Raw genomic sequence first — 14,100 nt, forward strand, 5'->3', positions numbered from 1 at the left:
TGTGATGCTGATATTAAAAATCGCCGTAAAACATAATGACCACAATAACAACGACTACAATGATACAAAGCACACACACGACAAATCAATAACATGAACAGTATTATAGAAACACTCGAATGCTAATACAAAGCAATATACAAACAGGATGAGAAAATCAAAAGAAAAAAACACGAATCTTTTCATCACTAGTCATCTACCTTTAGTAAATAATTTTGGCCTGATTTGAGAGGAGTGCTCCGGACTCAGACCCCGTCCTCTTCCAACTTTTGTAGATGGACTACAGATCTAGGAAGGGAAAATAAATGATACGCTGCAGTAATGATAATAAAAAAAAGCATGTGTTTGGCCACACCCTGGGTTACGAGCAGATTTAATCGGGGGGGGGGGGGGGGAGGGTGCTAATGAATATTGGCCTACCGATGTGTTTCAGCTTGCACATTTTGTTTGTGTTTGTACATAAATGATTATAAGTCAAAACGGAAGTCAAATCTGGGATAAACTATCATGACGTGTGGGCGTCTAATCATACACTGTTCAAAAAAGGTGTGTTGTAAAAAGATTCCGTATTATTATGGTCATTTTACAATCCATGGTCAATTTTCGTATAGCGCCATCATTGTGCAATCGCCCATCGTATACTTACGCGCTCACTGGCACATCCACAAATCGGTCATCCCGGGCTCCAAGCCGCAATTTCAATTTTATTTTGGTGAGATCTTTCATGCTCTCATCTGATTACAGCAATGAAAATGCTGGATATGAAATGAGAAAAAAAAACAAACAAACAAACAAACAAACAAACAAACCCCGGCACAAATCAAACATCACCAATCTGCAGGGTTGGTAACGAAATTCTAAATTCATTTTATCAAAGTTGCACAGCATTTCGAAAATGAAGAATGGGCATATACTACTTGTACAAGAATTTACTAGATGATTTGAAAATAAAGACAATTCCCCTCTTGCTGGAAGATATGCCCTGAAGTGAATAATTTTGTGCAAGTTGTAGTTTCTTGTGAGAACAGGACTTCAAAGCCTGCGCATAAGCAAAAAGAAACATTTCAGAATTTTGCAATACTTCTTCTTTTTTTTTTTGTTCCTGCCATGACCGTAGAGCATTATGTACTTACTTTATCACGAAATGTTTCATCAAAATTTTTGAATTATCACGTTATATAATTATGAACAATATTCAGAGCAAAATGTATTTGTTGGTTTGTTTGCATTAATTTTTTACAGATAGTTTCGTTATCTTAACTCTTCTATACATAGATCATTCAAACAGATCTATGAATTTAATCACATGCTGGCAATTAACGACCACTGGCAAAATGAAATTATATGATTTTCATATCATAATTATGAGCATCCCCAACACTCAACAGTATCTATCTACTCTGCTTGGGAGATCTTATCACTTTTTAAATTTCACCTATCATTCTTACGTCATCACAATTATTTGGCAGCTGCACCACATAGGAGCATACATGAACACCTCCTTGAAAGTTTGATACTAAACAAAAGAATTGGACAAAATCGAGCAGTGGGCGATTTTCCCCAGTGACTGGTGGGGAGGAGAAAAATCTCTTTGGCGATTTATCACTGCACCGCAGTGGTTGTAGAATGGCGCCATCTTGCGGTAGAGAGGAACCGGAGTGTTGAGAATAAATGGCGACTGTTTACCTATGCTGGGAGTAGGAAGGCGATGCCAGTGGTATGTTGTCTCAGTTTCTGTACCTAAGTTTCTCATTACTGCCCACCTTTCGTTGAGAACATTTAACGATAAACGTTATAGCCTCGTTATGTATGCCTAAATATTGATTTTCAATAACGAGACTCTTGGGGTAGGTCTTGTTAGCTTAGAACCAGGCTTGAACGTCTATCCTAAATATGTGTAGCTTCTGTTCTGGACCGTCTCTTGCCAGCCTTGAGTTGTGAATAACGTGTAACGTTAGAATGCTACGGTATCATCTAGCTAGTCTGCCTTGAACGTATGCACGGGAAGACGGGCGACACAGTCAATGCAATAACTACCCGGTAATTTTATATCATGCATTTCATGGCAGGAATTCTCTGTAGAAGCTTGGATTATTAATTTTGTGAAGAATATTTGGAGTGAAGCAGCCGCCGTTTTATTGATTTCATGAAGAATGTTGGAACTCTTCACTCCAACACTAACGTTACAACAGTGAGTTTAAGTAGGCCTAGACCAGTGATTCTCATATTTTATCCCTCTATATCCTCGACACATTCTAATGTTAGATATCTAGCATTCGTGTACGTGTTGGTGTCTTCTGAAAGATGTGATTCTCATAATGTTTGATTGTTAGATTCTGGACCTCTAATCATTCCAGTTTGTGACAGGGTAGGCCTACCTATTTGCAGCAAGGCTAACAAGGCCAAGGGCCATGTCATTCATTGATGAAAAGGCCCAATCAGGTGCAAGCTTAAGAGTAGGCCTATTCGTTAATGTTCTAATTTTCCTTACGTTAAAGTGTACTAGAAATAGTCTGCTCATCGACCACCCTCGCGCAATGGCTTTCTCGCATATAAAATCAAAAGTACAATTGGGACGGGGCACAATATGCTGGAACGTTCGAACATGAATACAAATTAAGAAAAATTAGGGGATACAGGTAAATAACCTGAGGAAACAGGAGGAAAAAGAATTGAAGAAAATCCTCATTTGTATTAGTAATAGACCTTATGAATATGACGTCACACGGTCTTACCAACTGAAGGGCGCCCTCCCTCAGAGGGCAAGCGATGCGTTGCTAGAGCGTGCTTTTACACGCGAGGCAATGGGCATTTACACACAACATCGGTGTTTCTTTTACTGTCTTTTCTATTGCATGTAATCTACAGCCCTAGATCCAGAGCTACCAAGTCTCACGCATTCTGAGTGAGACTCAAGCATTTAGGGGCCGTCTCACGATCTCACGCATGGCACCCATTTTTCTCACACATCGGGCGAAGTCTGCAACTTTGGCCTATTTAATCTGATAAGGAGCATAGCTCAAAGGATTAATGTAATAGTTGCAATTGAAGGTATAAATATGCACCTGGTGGCACCATTAGAGCTAAGAATTGAAAAAGCTCCCTACCGTGAAAGGCCACAGGGAGGAAAAACCCCTCCCACACCCTCGCTCGCACGCACATTCGCGCGCCGAGATGCCGAGTCATGAAAGTCTCACTCATAAAAATTTTTTGAACTTGACATCCTTGCTAGATCAGGAAATTCAAGCTTGTATAGCAAAATCGACATTTGAGGTATGCATTGCACTCACCAGGTTAATGATATATCCAACATTTTGGCACAATTTTCATGAAAAAATATGCAACTACCAGCGGTAGTAACAGCTCATCAACCTACGAATCCGTTAGCCAATCACATGTGAGGTAGATTTCTACGTGTTTTTTGCTAAAACACGTACCTTGCATGTGATTGGCTGATGAAATTCAAAATGGCGACATACATTCAGCGAACGGCGATGTTGCGCTATGGATACAAATTTCTGCGATATAACCTAGGAATTCTCTAGTTACTGTGAGTATTTCGATTGCACAATGTGAGAAAATTACCCAAATATTGCTGCATAATGTGTCATGTCATGTCAAACTTGTTTGATGGTTAAAAAAAAACTGCCACTGGCCTGGGGACTGGCGGCGAGTGAGGCGATCACCGCTAGCGCGCATAAGAAAAGCACATAGCTAAGTACATTGTAGCTGCACGCCTGCATTGTCAAGGACTTCGCTAGCCCTCTAAGATGGCATCGCGAGAGGTTGTCAAGTGAGTGATGACGTCAATGCGTAAGGTCTATACATGAGATTATTGTTAACATGTCTTTGCCATTTAGTAGATTTACGTGTTCTATCAATGGGAGAACGGACGGTCGATTAAGATGAGCTTGCACTGGTGCACAGTATAAAATGTTACTTGCGTTTGTCGCCAAGAATTCTGCGTGTACAATATGAGTCAGCATTCTGAGCTGGGGATATGAATCTCTGGTTTTTGTTTTTGTTTTGTTTTTTACCTTGAGTGAAATGAAATAAAGATGAAACTGAGGGATATTTTCCAAGATAAACATGTACAAGGCATTTAATCAAAGAGTGGTGATTGAGTAGTAGGTATTGAAACTTCAAGCATGAATGGACTTCATTAGGACACCGCTTTTATGTTTGTCCCTTTCTACTCACTCTCTTTCTATCTCGCTGCACCTCACTATCGCAGCATTGTCTGTCGTTAATGTTGCTTTTTAACACTGTCCAAGATTATTTCAAGATGCTAGGAGTGTTGCCATTACCAAAGTGTGATGTGATGTTCACCCAACTGAAATATTCATTTTCACCTGAATACTTCAGAGAAAAAATTCTCTAATATTATGTCAAATTAGTACTGAAAAGAAAGATTTCATTTTTTAGTATCATTTATGAATATCGGAAGTCTACATAAAAACAGAAAAATTATGCAATTTTAATAACTTAATTTGTAGTTAATTTTGGCTTAATTTTATGCTCTTGATCATGATATATTGCAAAGTTTATTCATGACAAGTATTAAATACATTCCAAAAAGGTCCACAACTTGATTCTTAAATGAGTTGTGTAAAAAGAAAAAAAAAAAATTGATATTGTGCATTAATCACACATTACAGGTGTAGAGTTCGTTGTAGCAGGGGTTTGCTCACAGGCCCTGGAAGCTCTAGGGGTGAAGATTTTCCCTTGTACAATCTGGCAACCTATGTATGTCTGAACTCTTAACCACATAACATGAGCTGTAATCCAAAAATAAACATTACCCTGTGCATTTTTTAGTTTCTTTATCGGTGCATTCAATCCATTAGCAAGCTTTTTATTTTCAGCATGTCATCAAGTTAATGCACTAAGATAAAATGCATTATATTTTACCTGCAATTTATTTCATTCATTTATTATTACCATTTTTAACTCCGTATCTTCAATTACCATAAAGCAATGCATGAGTGTGGTTTTGTTCCCTTTCTTCAGTTCTGTAATTCAATTCAATCAACTGAACTCTTAACAACTTGTTCAGAGTCAACTTAACTGTAACCATATACTTATAAGGGTTTATATTTTCATGTACATGTACTTGGTACTTTTTCAGTTGATGGTGAAATGACATCACAGTCTCTCTCCTAGACCATGAACATTCCAAAAATCTTTGTCATATTTCTAGGGCACAGATGCCACTTTTGTTTAGACCTTGTCCTTTGCTGTAATAGAAACACAAGTTTGCTTTCATCCAGAACCTAAATCTTTGATTTTTTCCAAACAAAATCAACATAATTTTGACCATGGAGACCTTTCAGTCAAGAATTTAAAAAATAAGAAAATAAATGCACATAATACAAAACAAACCCCCAAATATTTGGTGATTAAGATGCAACCTTGGTGTGAAAACATGACCTTTGAACTTCTTATCCCAATGCACAACCATGCCAGGTCTAATGCATGTTGAAACATAGATGGATTCACACAAAGATTGTGTTTGCATGGTGAGATTAAAGTTTGAAAAGGTTGTTACAAACATAAACAAACATGCCAGCATGCCTCTACCTTATACTGTAAAGCAGGAAATAATTGTGGCATGAAATTTTAGCAAATTGCCAATGGCATTCAATGCATTTCACTATGTAGAGACAAGAACTTTTGTGTGCATTTAAATTGTGTGAATCTTGGCTTTTGCAAAATTTGCAAAATTAAAATGCATGGAAAAATTTTTGGTTTGACAGTAATTACAAATCTGTACCCTACTGGGGGGCGTTTAATCAACGAGTTCGTCGGAGGTTTTCACCGACAAATTTGCTATCAGCCAATCAGACGCAAGGATTTCAGTAGCTTTTAACAGTTGTCGGTGTAAATCACCGACAAAAAGTTTCATGAAACACCCCCCTGCTCTCTCTGGACAGCGTTCACTGCTGTCCATTGCTGCATTGGGCATACTTTGTATTTGATGGCCCTGGGTAAGCACTTAATGATGAAAACTCTTTTTCTCACATTTGTGTTTCCTGGGCAAATTTTGTGTTATTAAGGGGGAGCCATGTACATATTGCCAATGATTTTGGTAGTGAAGTCAAGATATGTTTCTGTATACATCAAAATTTAACATCAAGATTGTGATATGTATGAAGATAGAGAAAGAGATAAATGGAGAGAGAATGGTATAAAATGCTAATGCTAATAATGGTAATCAATGCTGATTAATGCTAATGGATGACTCTAAGGGTCATTTTATGTGTCGGTTTCAAACAAAAATATTGTTACTATCACTTATACCTTGTATTTTTTTTTTTAAGATGTCTGAAATGTTAGACAGTCATTGAAGAGGAAAGTAAGAGATACATTTTCATGGGTAGAAGATGCAATCCTAGATCATTTGTTGTAAACCTTCCAAAGGTGAGATTGATCAATACGTGCTGTACTTTTATAGCAGAGTACATAAGATTATGGACTGAAATTTGAATCATGTTCTTTGGTACTGTAGATCTATTGAAAGAATCTAACATTCAGTTTAACTTAGACAGTGACATCTACTTGCCTATGGAATTGTTTTTCTAATGACTGTGCAGTGTAGAACAAAGCACACTAAAGATCTACAAATGTTATGGGGTTGTGGGTTGTCGTTTTTGATACGTACCTTACGGCTTTGTTCTCTTGGAGGTGCGTGAGATTTTGACAATGGAATCTTGAGTGAAACTTGGATTCATTGCTTCAGAGCCAATGAGGAATTCATCACATTAAAGGTCCAGTTTTCCTTTGGGAGGAGTGATTTTAAAAATACAGTATTCAAGATATCACATTTGATGCATTTCACAAAACATCCTACCATATAACATTTTTGCAATAAAGCTGAAAATATAAGGAGATATCAGTATTTTTCTCAATAAACCATAACTCTAGACGGTTTAATCTGGAAGCATTCATATTATACCTATTGTTCACATTTTGTGTATTCAACAATACTTAACATTGATTATACGGATTCAAATTTTTACAGTGGTTGTTTCTATCCCTAACTCACATTTTAGAACTATTCTTAAGTACTAATACTGGGCTTTTGTTTCATCTGAAAATTGTAAATTATGCCTTTAATGGCACTCGTGAGCGTGTCTTACCTAAGATAAATTTGTTAATATATTGATCACAGAGTGATTGACACTGATTATATTCATTGTTATTGATTGCAGTTTGGCACATTTTTATGAGCCTGTATTGGTATGTACACATGTTGTATCATGTGTTTGTGAGAGTGAAAAGAATGATAGGTAGACTAGTGTAAAGCGATTGAGACCAAACTCACCAGTGACTCTTACTTTATTTATTTTATTTTACTTTATTTATTTACATGTATTTCACATATTTTGAAAGGGTTGCTTGTTCAGCAAGGTCTGGTTTTCAGCAAGGCCCTTTAAAAAAAAAACAACACATAAGATATACGATACAGAACATTAAAATTCGCAAAATTGCATTAATAATATACACATGTTGCTGTAAAATGTTGCAGAATTTCAGAATTTTTACCGATTTCAAAAACTTTATTGAAGAAAATTTTGTAAATGATCTCCTACGATTGCCTTTTGCTGAAAATATGTAGATCAAGCCTGGGGGAAATGGTATGAATTATCAATGAGTGTGGTCAATAAACATGCCCCATTCAAATCCAAACGAATGAGAAAGAGGCCATGCCCCTGGGTTACAGGGGACATAATTGAATTGATGCACACCAGGGACTTTTATCATAAAAAGGCCCTACAGCATGGTCATCCAAGTTTATGGAATGAATATCGTAAAATAAAAAATATAATAACAGAGGATACGAGCGTCGAAACATGAATATGTACAGGGTCTTCTGAATGAAAAGACTGGAAGTTCGAACGCACTGTGGTCTACAATTAAACAGTTACCGGGTAGTACCAAAAAGTCTAGCATTAAGTTATGTTTCGGTGACACTGATATTGTCGAGCCAGAAGCCGTGGCCAAAAAATTTAATGACTATTTTATTGACAGTCTAAACAAATTATTGCTCTCTACATCTTGCTGAATCTACTGCGGTCCTTGAGCAGTGAAACTGATACTTTCAATGATGATGATGATGATGATGATGATGAAGCCAGTGGCCTTCTGTACAGACAATCCATCAATTTCTCTAACTGCAAATTCAAGTGTCACACTGGGTAATTCAAAAATTTGATTAGGCTCAAAACGATGATTGTCACTGGCTTCATCGTATGAGCCGTTACTTCCAGTCAACGTCTCATTTTCAATTGATGTAGAGAGCAATAATTTGTTTAGACTGTCAATAAAATAGTCATTAAATTTTTTGGCCACGGCTTCTGGCTCGACAATATCAGTGTCACCGAAACATAACTTAATGCTAGACTTTTTGGTACTACCCGATAACTGTTTAATTGTAGACCACAGTGCATTCGAACTTCCAGTCTTTTCATTCAGAAGACCCTGTACATATTCATGTTTCGACGCTCGTATCCTCTGTTATTATATTTTTTATTTTACGATATTCATTCCATAAACTTGGATGACCATGCTGTAGGGCCTTTTTATGATAAAAGTCCCTGGTGTGCATCAATTCAATTATGTCCCCTGTAACCCAGGGGCATGGCCTCTTTCTCATTCGTTTGGATTTGAATGGGGCATGTTTATTGACCACACTCATTGATAATTCATACCATTTCCCCCAGGCTTGATCTACATATTTTCAGCAAAAGGCAATCGTAGGAGATCATTTACAAAATTTTCTTCAATAAAGTTTTTGAAAGTTCTAAACCGCACAGTATTTGTTGGGATGTCAATAAATTTGTTACCAATGATGGTAAAATTTAAAAAGTGATCGCTAATGTGGGTTTTCACAACACCAGACACAGAGTGATCGTCTGGGCAAGTAGTATACATATGATCAATAAGAGTATTGGTGTTCGGGGTTACACGAGTAGGAGAAGTTATACATGTAAGCTGCGTTAAAAGTGCCCCTTGCATAACTCACAATAATGTTTACGTGTTACAGTCAAGATTCTCAGAAAGCAGATCACAGTTAAGATCTCCCATAATTAATATTTCACCATCATAATCTATTGCCTTATCAAACATAACGCCCAGAGTATCAAAAAGTCAACTGAACAATTGGGCGGGCGATAAACAACACATACAAGTATGAGTAACGATTTGAAGTGTCGCAGTTTAACTTTGATCCATAAAGCCTCTAAGTCACATTCAATGTCAAGTAACCGATGGTAAACCATGATCTTCCTTACATATAACATAACACCACCCCCATGCCGGGTTCTGTCTTTCCTGATAAGATCAAATTCGTCTAGTTGTAGTTCACGAACACTCACAGTATAGTCACGAGTTTCACTGAAGCCAATAATGTCAAAAGGTGTATTTTTGAACAAGTACTTTATTCCAATACATGGAATTGAGTTAATATTTAAATGACAAATACGAAGACCATATTTTGATATGATCAGTATACTTCCTTTCTCATCGAGATCAATGTACGGAAATGCAGCTAGCGATTCCTCGGATTCAGAACCATTCGCGCCGTTGCTAGTGAGTCCATCCAGTCCCGAGGGAAGACTCGTCCTCTGGGTCTCCGACGTCAATGATTGGACAATCGGTGATCCTGAAAAGGCTCATCGTCGGTGATACTTCAAGAATCGTGACGTAGATGGCGTATGATGTTTTGTGCGAAGACGATTATGCTGCTGTCATTCAAGTGAACACTGTCCATGGCGAGGTGAACATTAGGATCAATGCAGCTGTTGTCAATAAGATTCCAACCGCGATCATTGGCTAGCAGTTTGTTGTGGGCGTTGACGTTATCAACTTTCGTGCGCTCAGAACGAGATTCGCCACGTCGATGTATGATTGTTGACAATGTTACTGTATTCACGTTCGTTTTGGTAACGATCTTCTTGGACAAAGACGATAGTTTGGCGACTATTTCATCCTCGCCATCGCTCTTCATGTTGTTTGTTTCGAGGTGACGAATAGTTTCTGAGGGTTCAGCATTCATAGCCAGCTCATGAATGGCTTCACTCGCGTCCTCTATTTTGGCACCTCAGAGTGTTTGACATTTGACTTTCACTCGTCTCGACAGTTTGTTAGGTTGAATGTGCTTTACCATGGAGTCGCCTATCAAAAGGACATCGGCTTTGTTTGGTCCAACGGCGTGTATAGTTTGTGGGCACTCTTGCACGTAGCATTTGAATGAGCTGCGAATAATTCCCGTTGCTTTCTACGATAGTCGTTAATCTGGTGTGTCAGATTATCAATAGTGGGGCACGCTGCAGCAGCATTATCAACATTCTGGTTTGTAGCTTGACTCGATGACACATTTACTTCCTTGACCGAGTTTACAGGGTCCACGGTTGCAATAAGAGAGTCGATAGCCCCAGCTATTGATGCAACCTGCTTCTTCAAAAGAGCAAGTTGGGGGCCAATAGCACCACATTTACATGTGTTTGCTACCTTTTGTTGTGGAGTACTTTCGCTTTGTTTGCTTTTGTCGTTGTTGCTGATTAAGATAAAACATTTGGCGGCATATATCTTTGTTCAATGAGGGATACATTGTACAAAGTTTACTGGTTAATGTATCACAGTCTTCTCCCTCTGATCCAATTGTAGCATTTTCGGTGGCAGTAACGAGGCTGTTTTTTGTCACATATTTTGGTAGTTTGTACTTCAATGTGTCTGTTCCAGGTTCTCCAACACAGTCATTGGTTTTCATGGTAGCCATTCTTGTGACAATGATACAAATAAGTCAAAACACAAAGTGGAAGGGAATTCCAAAGTGCAATGTCAACACAAAATGTGTGGCGCTCCGACAAAATGAGTCATAAGTCGCACGGGGACTTTTCCCGTAATGAGCCGAAAATGAAGGGGAAGCACTACTCGGGTCGAATTTTTTTTATGACGGATTTTGATTCCTTGACGTTTTATCTATTTGTACAGAAAATTTCAGCGTGTAAAAATGAGGACAAGTGTCCCAAATCACAGTTTTTCTGAGACAATTTTTTTCGGTTACATTTTTTTCGAACGCTCGCCTTTGCGCTGCGTTTCGCACCTATTGTTCTTGCCCGATTGAGACTCCGCCTCCGTTGCTAGGGCGTATGCTAATGAAGCATTGCTCTTGACCCCATTGAAGACAAAACAAAGCATGGTGCGCGCGGCGGCGTCGGCGGCGGCGAGGGCTTAATTACGCAATAACAGTGAGCTGACCAAGGCTATCGATTGCATGACCAGCGAGTTGCGTTTGATACATGCACCACATTTCATGAAGTGGTGATTGATGTGACGCACAAATGGCGCTGAAAAAAAAAAATTCCAACGAATGATCACGCAAAATTTATGATACTTTATCACTGAGCTAATACATGATCACATATCGAACTTGAAACCTCTCTCTATGTGTGTGTGTACTTTTACAACTTTTATTGGCCTCATTAATGAATTCATTAATGTATAACTGTCGTTCCCTCGTATGTGACTTGCTGTTTAAAGTTCATCTTTGGAGATATAGCATGGCATAAGTTGTCAATTATTCTCGTCTTTATAAAGTCGACAATTCGCATGATAATTTAAGCCAAATGTGTGTAATGCGTAATTTTATTTCCCCGGTTAATAAAACTTATTGCCCTATTTTCTTATGATGGTTTGGGCCGCAACGGCATGAAGAGAAATCGGACGACAAACATTATCAATGCCCAAATAGCTCGTGTTCCCTTTGGAGGATATTCTGACTCTTGTCATTTGTGTATTAGAAGTAGGACCTATGAGAAAGTGACAGAAAGTTATGTCGCTACTCAAAAGTGTTTTTCTTCATTTTTTTTTAATCAGAATGTGTGTAATGATAGTCGTTTGTCGTGTCTTACGTGTAGCTGACATGTGAGAGGTCAAGTCTGTAAAGAACTTGGCTAACAGCTTTGCGAAGTAGCAGCGCTAATTGCCTATTGAATTGTGTATTCTGGGGAATTCCGAATGAAAGAACTCAGACGACACTGTTCACGCCTTGTATCCGAGTAAACCCGGCATCAACGAAGCCTTTAACAATGAAAGGTAACTTCCTGCTATCACGGGGTGGATAATCACGCAACCAGTACAATTCTTCTTTTTTTTTTTCGCTATTGATAGCAGAATTAGTGACGTAACGGAGCGACAGTGTTGGAGGATCGGCATTATGTCTGCTAATTTGTAAAAGATTTTTTTCAGTCCCCTTTTGTGTTCAGAACCACAGCCAGGGACGCCAACTTACTTTATCTCCTACAAGCTATCGTTACTATCTTAAAACGTGAATTTTATGAAAGGTTGAAAGTGATCGCGGAATCAGTTCTTCTGCGTGACACAAGGCTTTTATAATAGCATACCAAGCTTAAATCGTTTACCTGTATAGAAAGGGCGGGAATACACACTTATCGCAATCATCCGGATTTGAGAGTGATACACTCTACTATTTTTCTTCATCTTTCCTCCGACAAAGACCATGGTAATTCAAAACAAACAAGCAAACAAACAAGCAAACAGACAAACAAGCAGTTGCATTATATCAGAACGTACAGAATTATTGTGGTTCATGCATAGGTCATCTTTTGATGTATAGTAGTCATTTGTTGTCGTTTTTATAGCGTGTCCTAATAAATGCCTTTAGCGAAAACCCAACATAACTTTTATCAAGGAGGGAAGGGAACGTAATATATCTAAATATAACATAGTTTATAGAAATCAGACATGTAAATAAGGCAGTCATATACATCCGCATGGCCGATTGTAATCTCTCACTTTGACTATTAAACATGATCGCCTGCATTTACGTGCTTTTTCTAATTTCTTGAACTTTGCCTCATTTTCTCTTTTTTCTTTAAAGAATTGCTCGCAACGTTTAAAAATCGTGACGCAGTCCGCTTTCCCACAATTAAATGTTCCATTTGATTCGTCACTTATTGTTGGTCGGGTGACGACAAATGTTGGAAACTCGAGCGATAATACATGGCATTTTGTTTTGTTGGTTTTCGTCTCATTGCTCAAACGAATTTTGACTACGATTACAGAGGTATCATCTACGAGACTTATCTGATGGTTTTTAATACAGAAATGATCATCAATCAGCAAGGATTAATCAACAAGTCATGAATTCACTTTACCCATCATGTCTAATCGAACTACGACATTGTTGAGGTAACCGCGCCTTTTTATTTTCATAGTTCAAACTCATTCTTGGCATAATCCAAACAAATAATTCTTTATATAATTTCTCAAAATGCTCAAAAGATGGCCATAGTCAAAACTTTCTACAAGGATTGCACACGGCAATCTTTACTGGCCTAAACAAGTTTTCTAGAGCTATCAGTTCCCCCTATGACGATGATTTCGTTTGCGTTTCGAACTTGTACCGAACTACTTTCAAAACAGCTATTTCCTTTATGGGTCGATTAATGAACCAGTCTTTTGAATTCATAACCAACATTCGTAATCATAACCATACAGTACCATATTACTGTCAATAACAGTTGGAAAATGTAAATGCTATAATAGCATGAAATAAATGAGTAACGATTATTTTCATACATTCTAATTCCTAAGTGATGCCGCTGCGATAATGACACATGGTTTGACTACTGCTTCAAGCAAATAAAAGGAGAAAGGAATGGGATATACTTCTAATGATGATACCACCCCGTACAATGCATTCAACTGTATTTGGTAACATTTGGTTACGTTTCTGTGCGCTTTACGTACGGAAAATAAAAGGCAGATTGATTCCATTAACATGCTAACACACAACGCATTCAAAATGTTTTTTGAAATACACCGTGTACAATGTAATGTTTTAGTATACGTTTTGAAACTTTGAATTTGCGAGTCCTTTGTAAAGTTATAAGGGTTGTTACATTATCAAGCAAAAATTAAAGTATATAGGGATTCGGATTTGCTCAGAAGACTAAACATGCTTTATATGGCGATCGCTCGCAACAGAGACAATCCGTTTCAGTAGATATACAATGTAATTCTGTTTTCATAAAATAAAAGAGAAACGTAAAGAAGTCAAGTTTTTAACTTCAT

General features: G+C 37.9%; 1 protein-coding gene across 1 annotated transcript in view; it reads left to right on the plus strand.

Moving 5' to 3' along the window:
* The first annotated feature begins 1,647 nt into the window (after nucleotides 1-1,647).
* LOC140245834 (uncharacterized) overlaps nucleotides 1,648-14,100 on the plus strand; it is a 66,810-nt gene continuing 54,357 nt past the window's right edge. Inside the window, exon 1 of the mRNA XM_072325336.1 lies at nucleotides 1,648-1,717. The gene's annotated coding sequence lies outside the window, so the exon portion shown is untranslated. The remainder of the gene's footprint in view (nucleotides 1,718-14,100) is intronic.

Source organism: Diadema setosum, chromosome 2 (genome assembly GCF_964275005.1).
Source record: "Diadema setosum chromosome 2, eeDiaSeto1, whole genome shotgun sequence".
In the NCBI taxonomy this organism is placed as follows: Eukaryota; Metazoa; Echinodermata; class Echinoidea; order Diadematoida; family Diadematidae; genus Diadema; species Diadema setosum.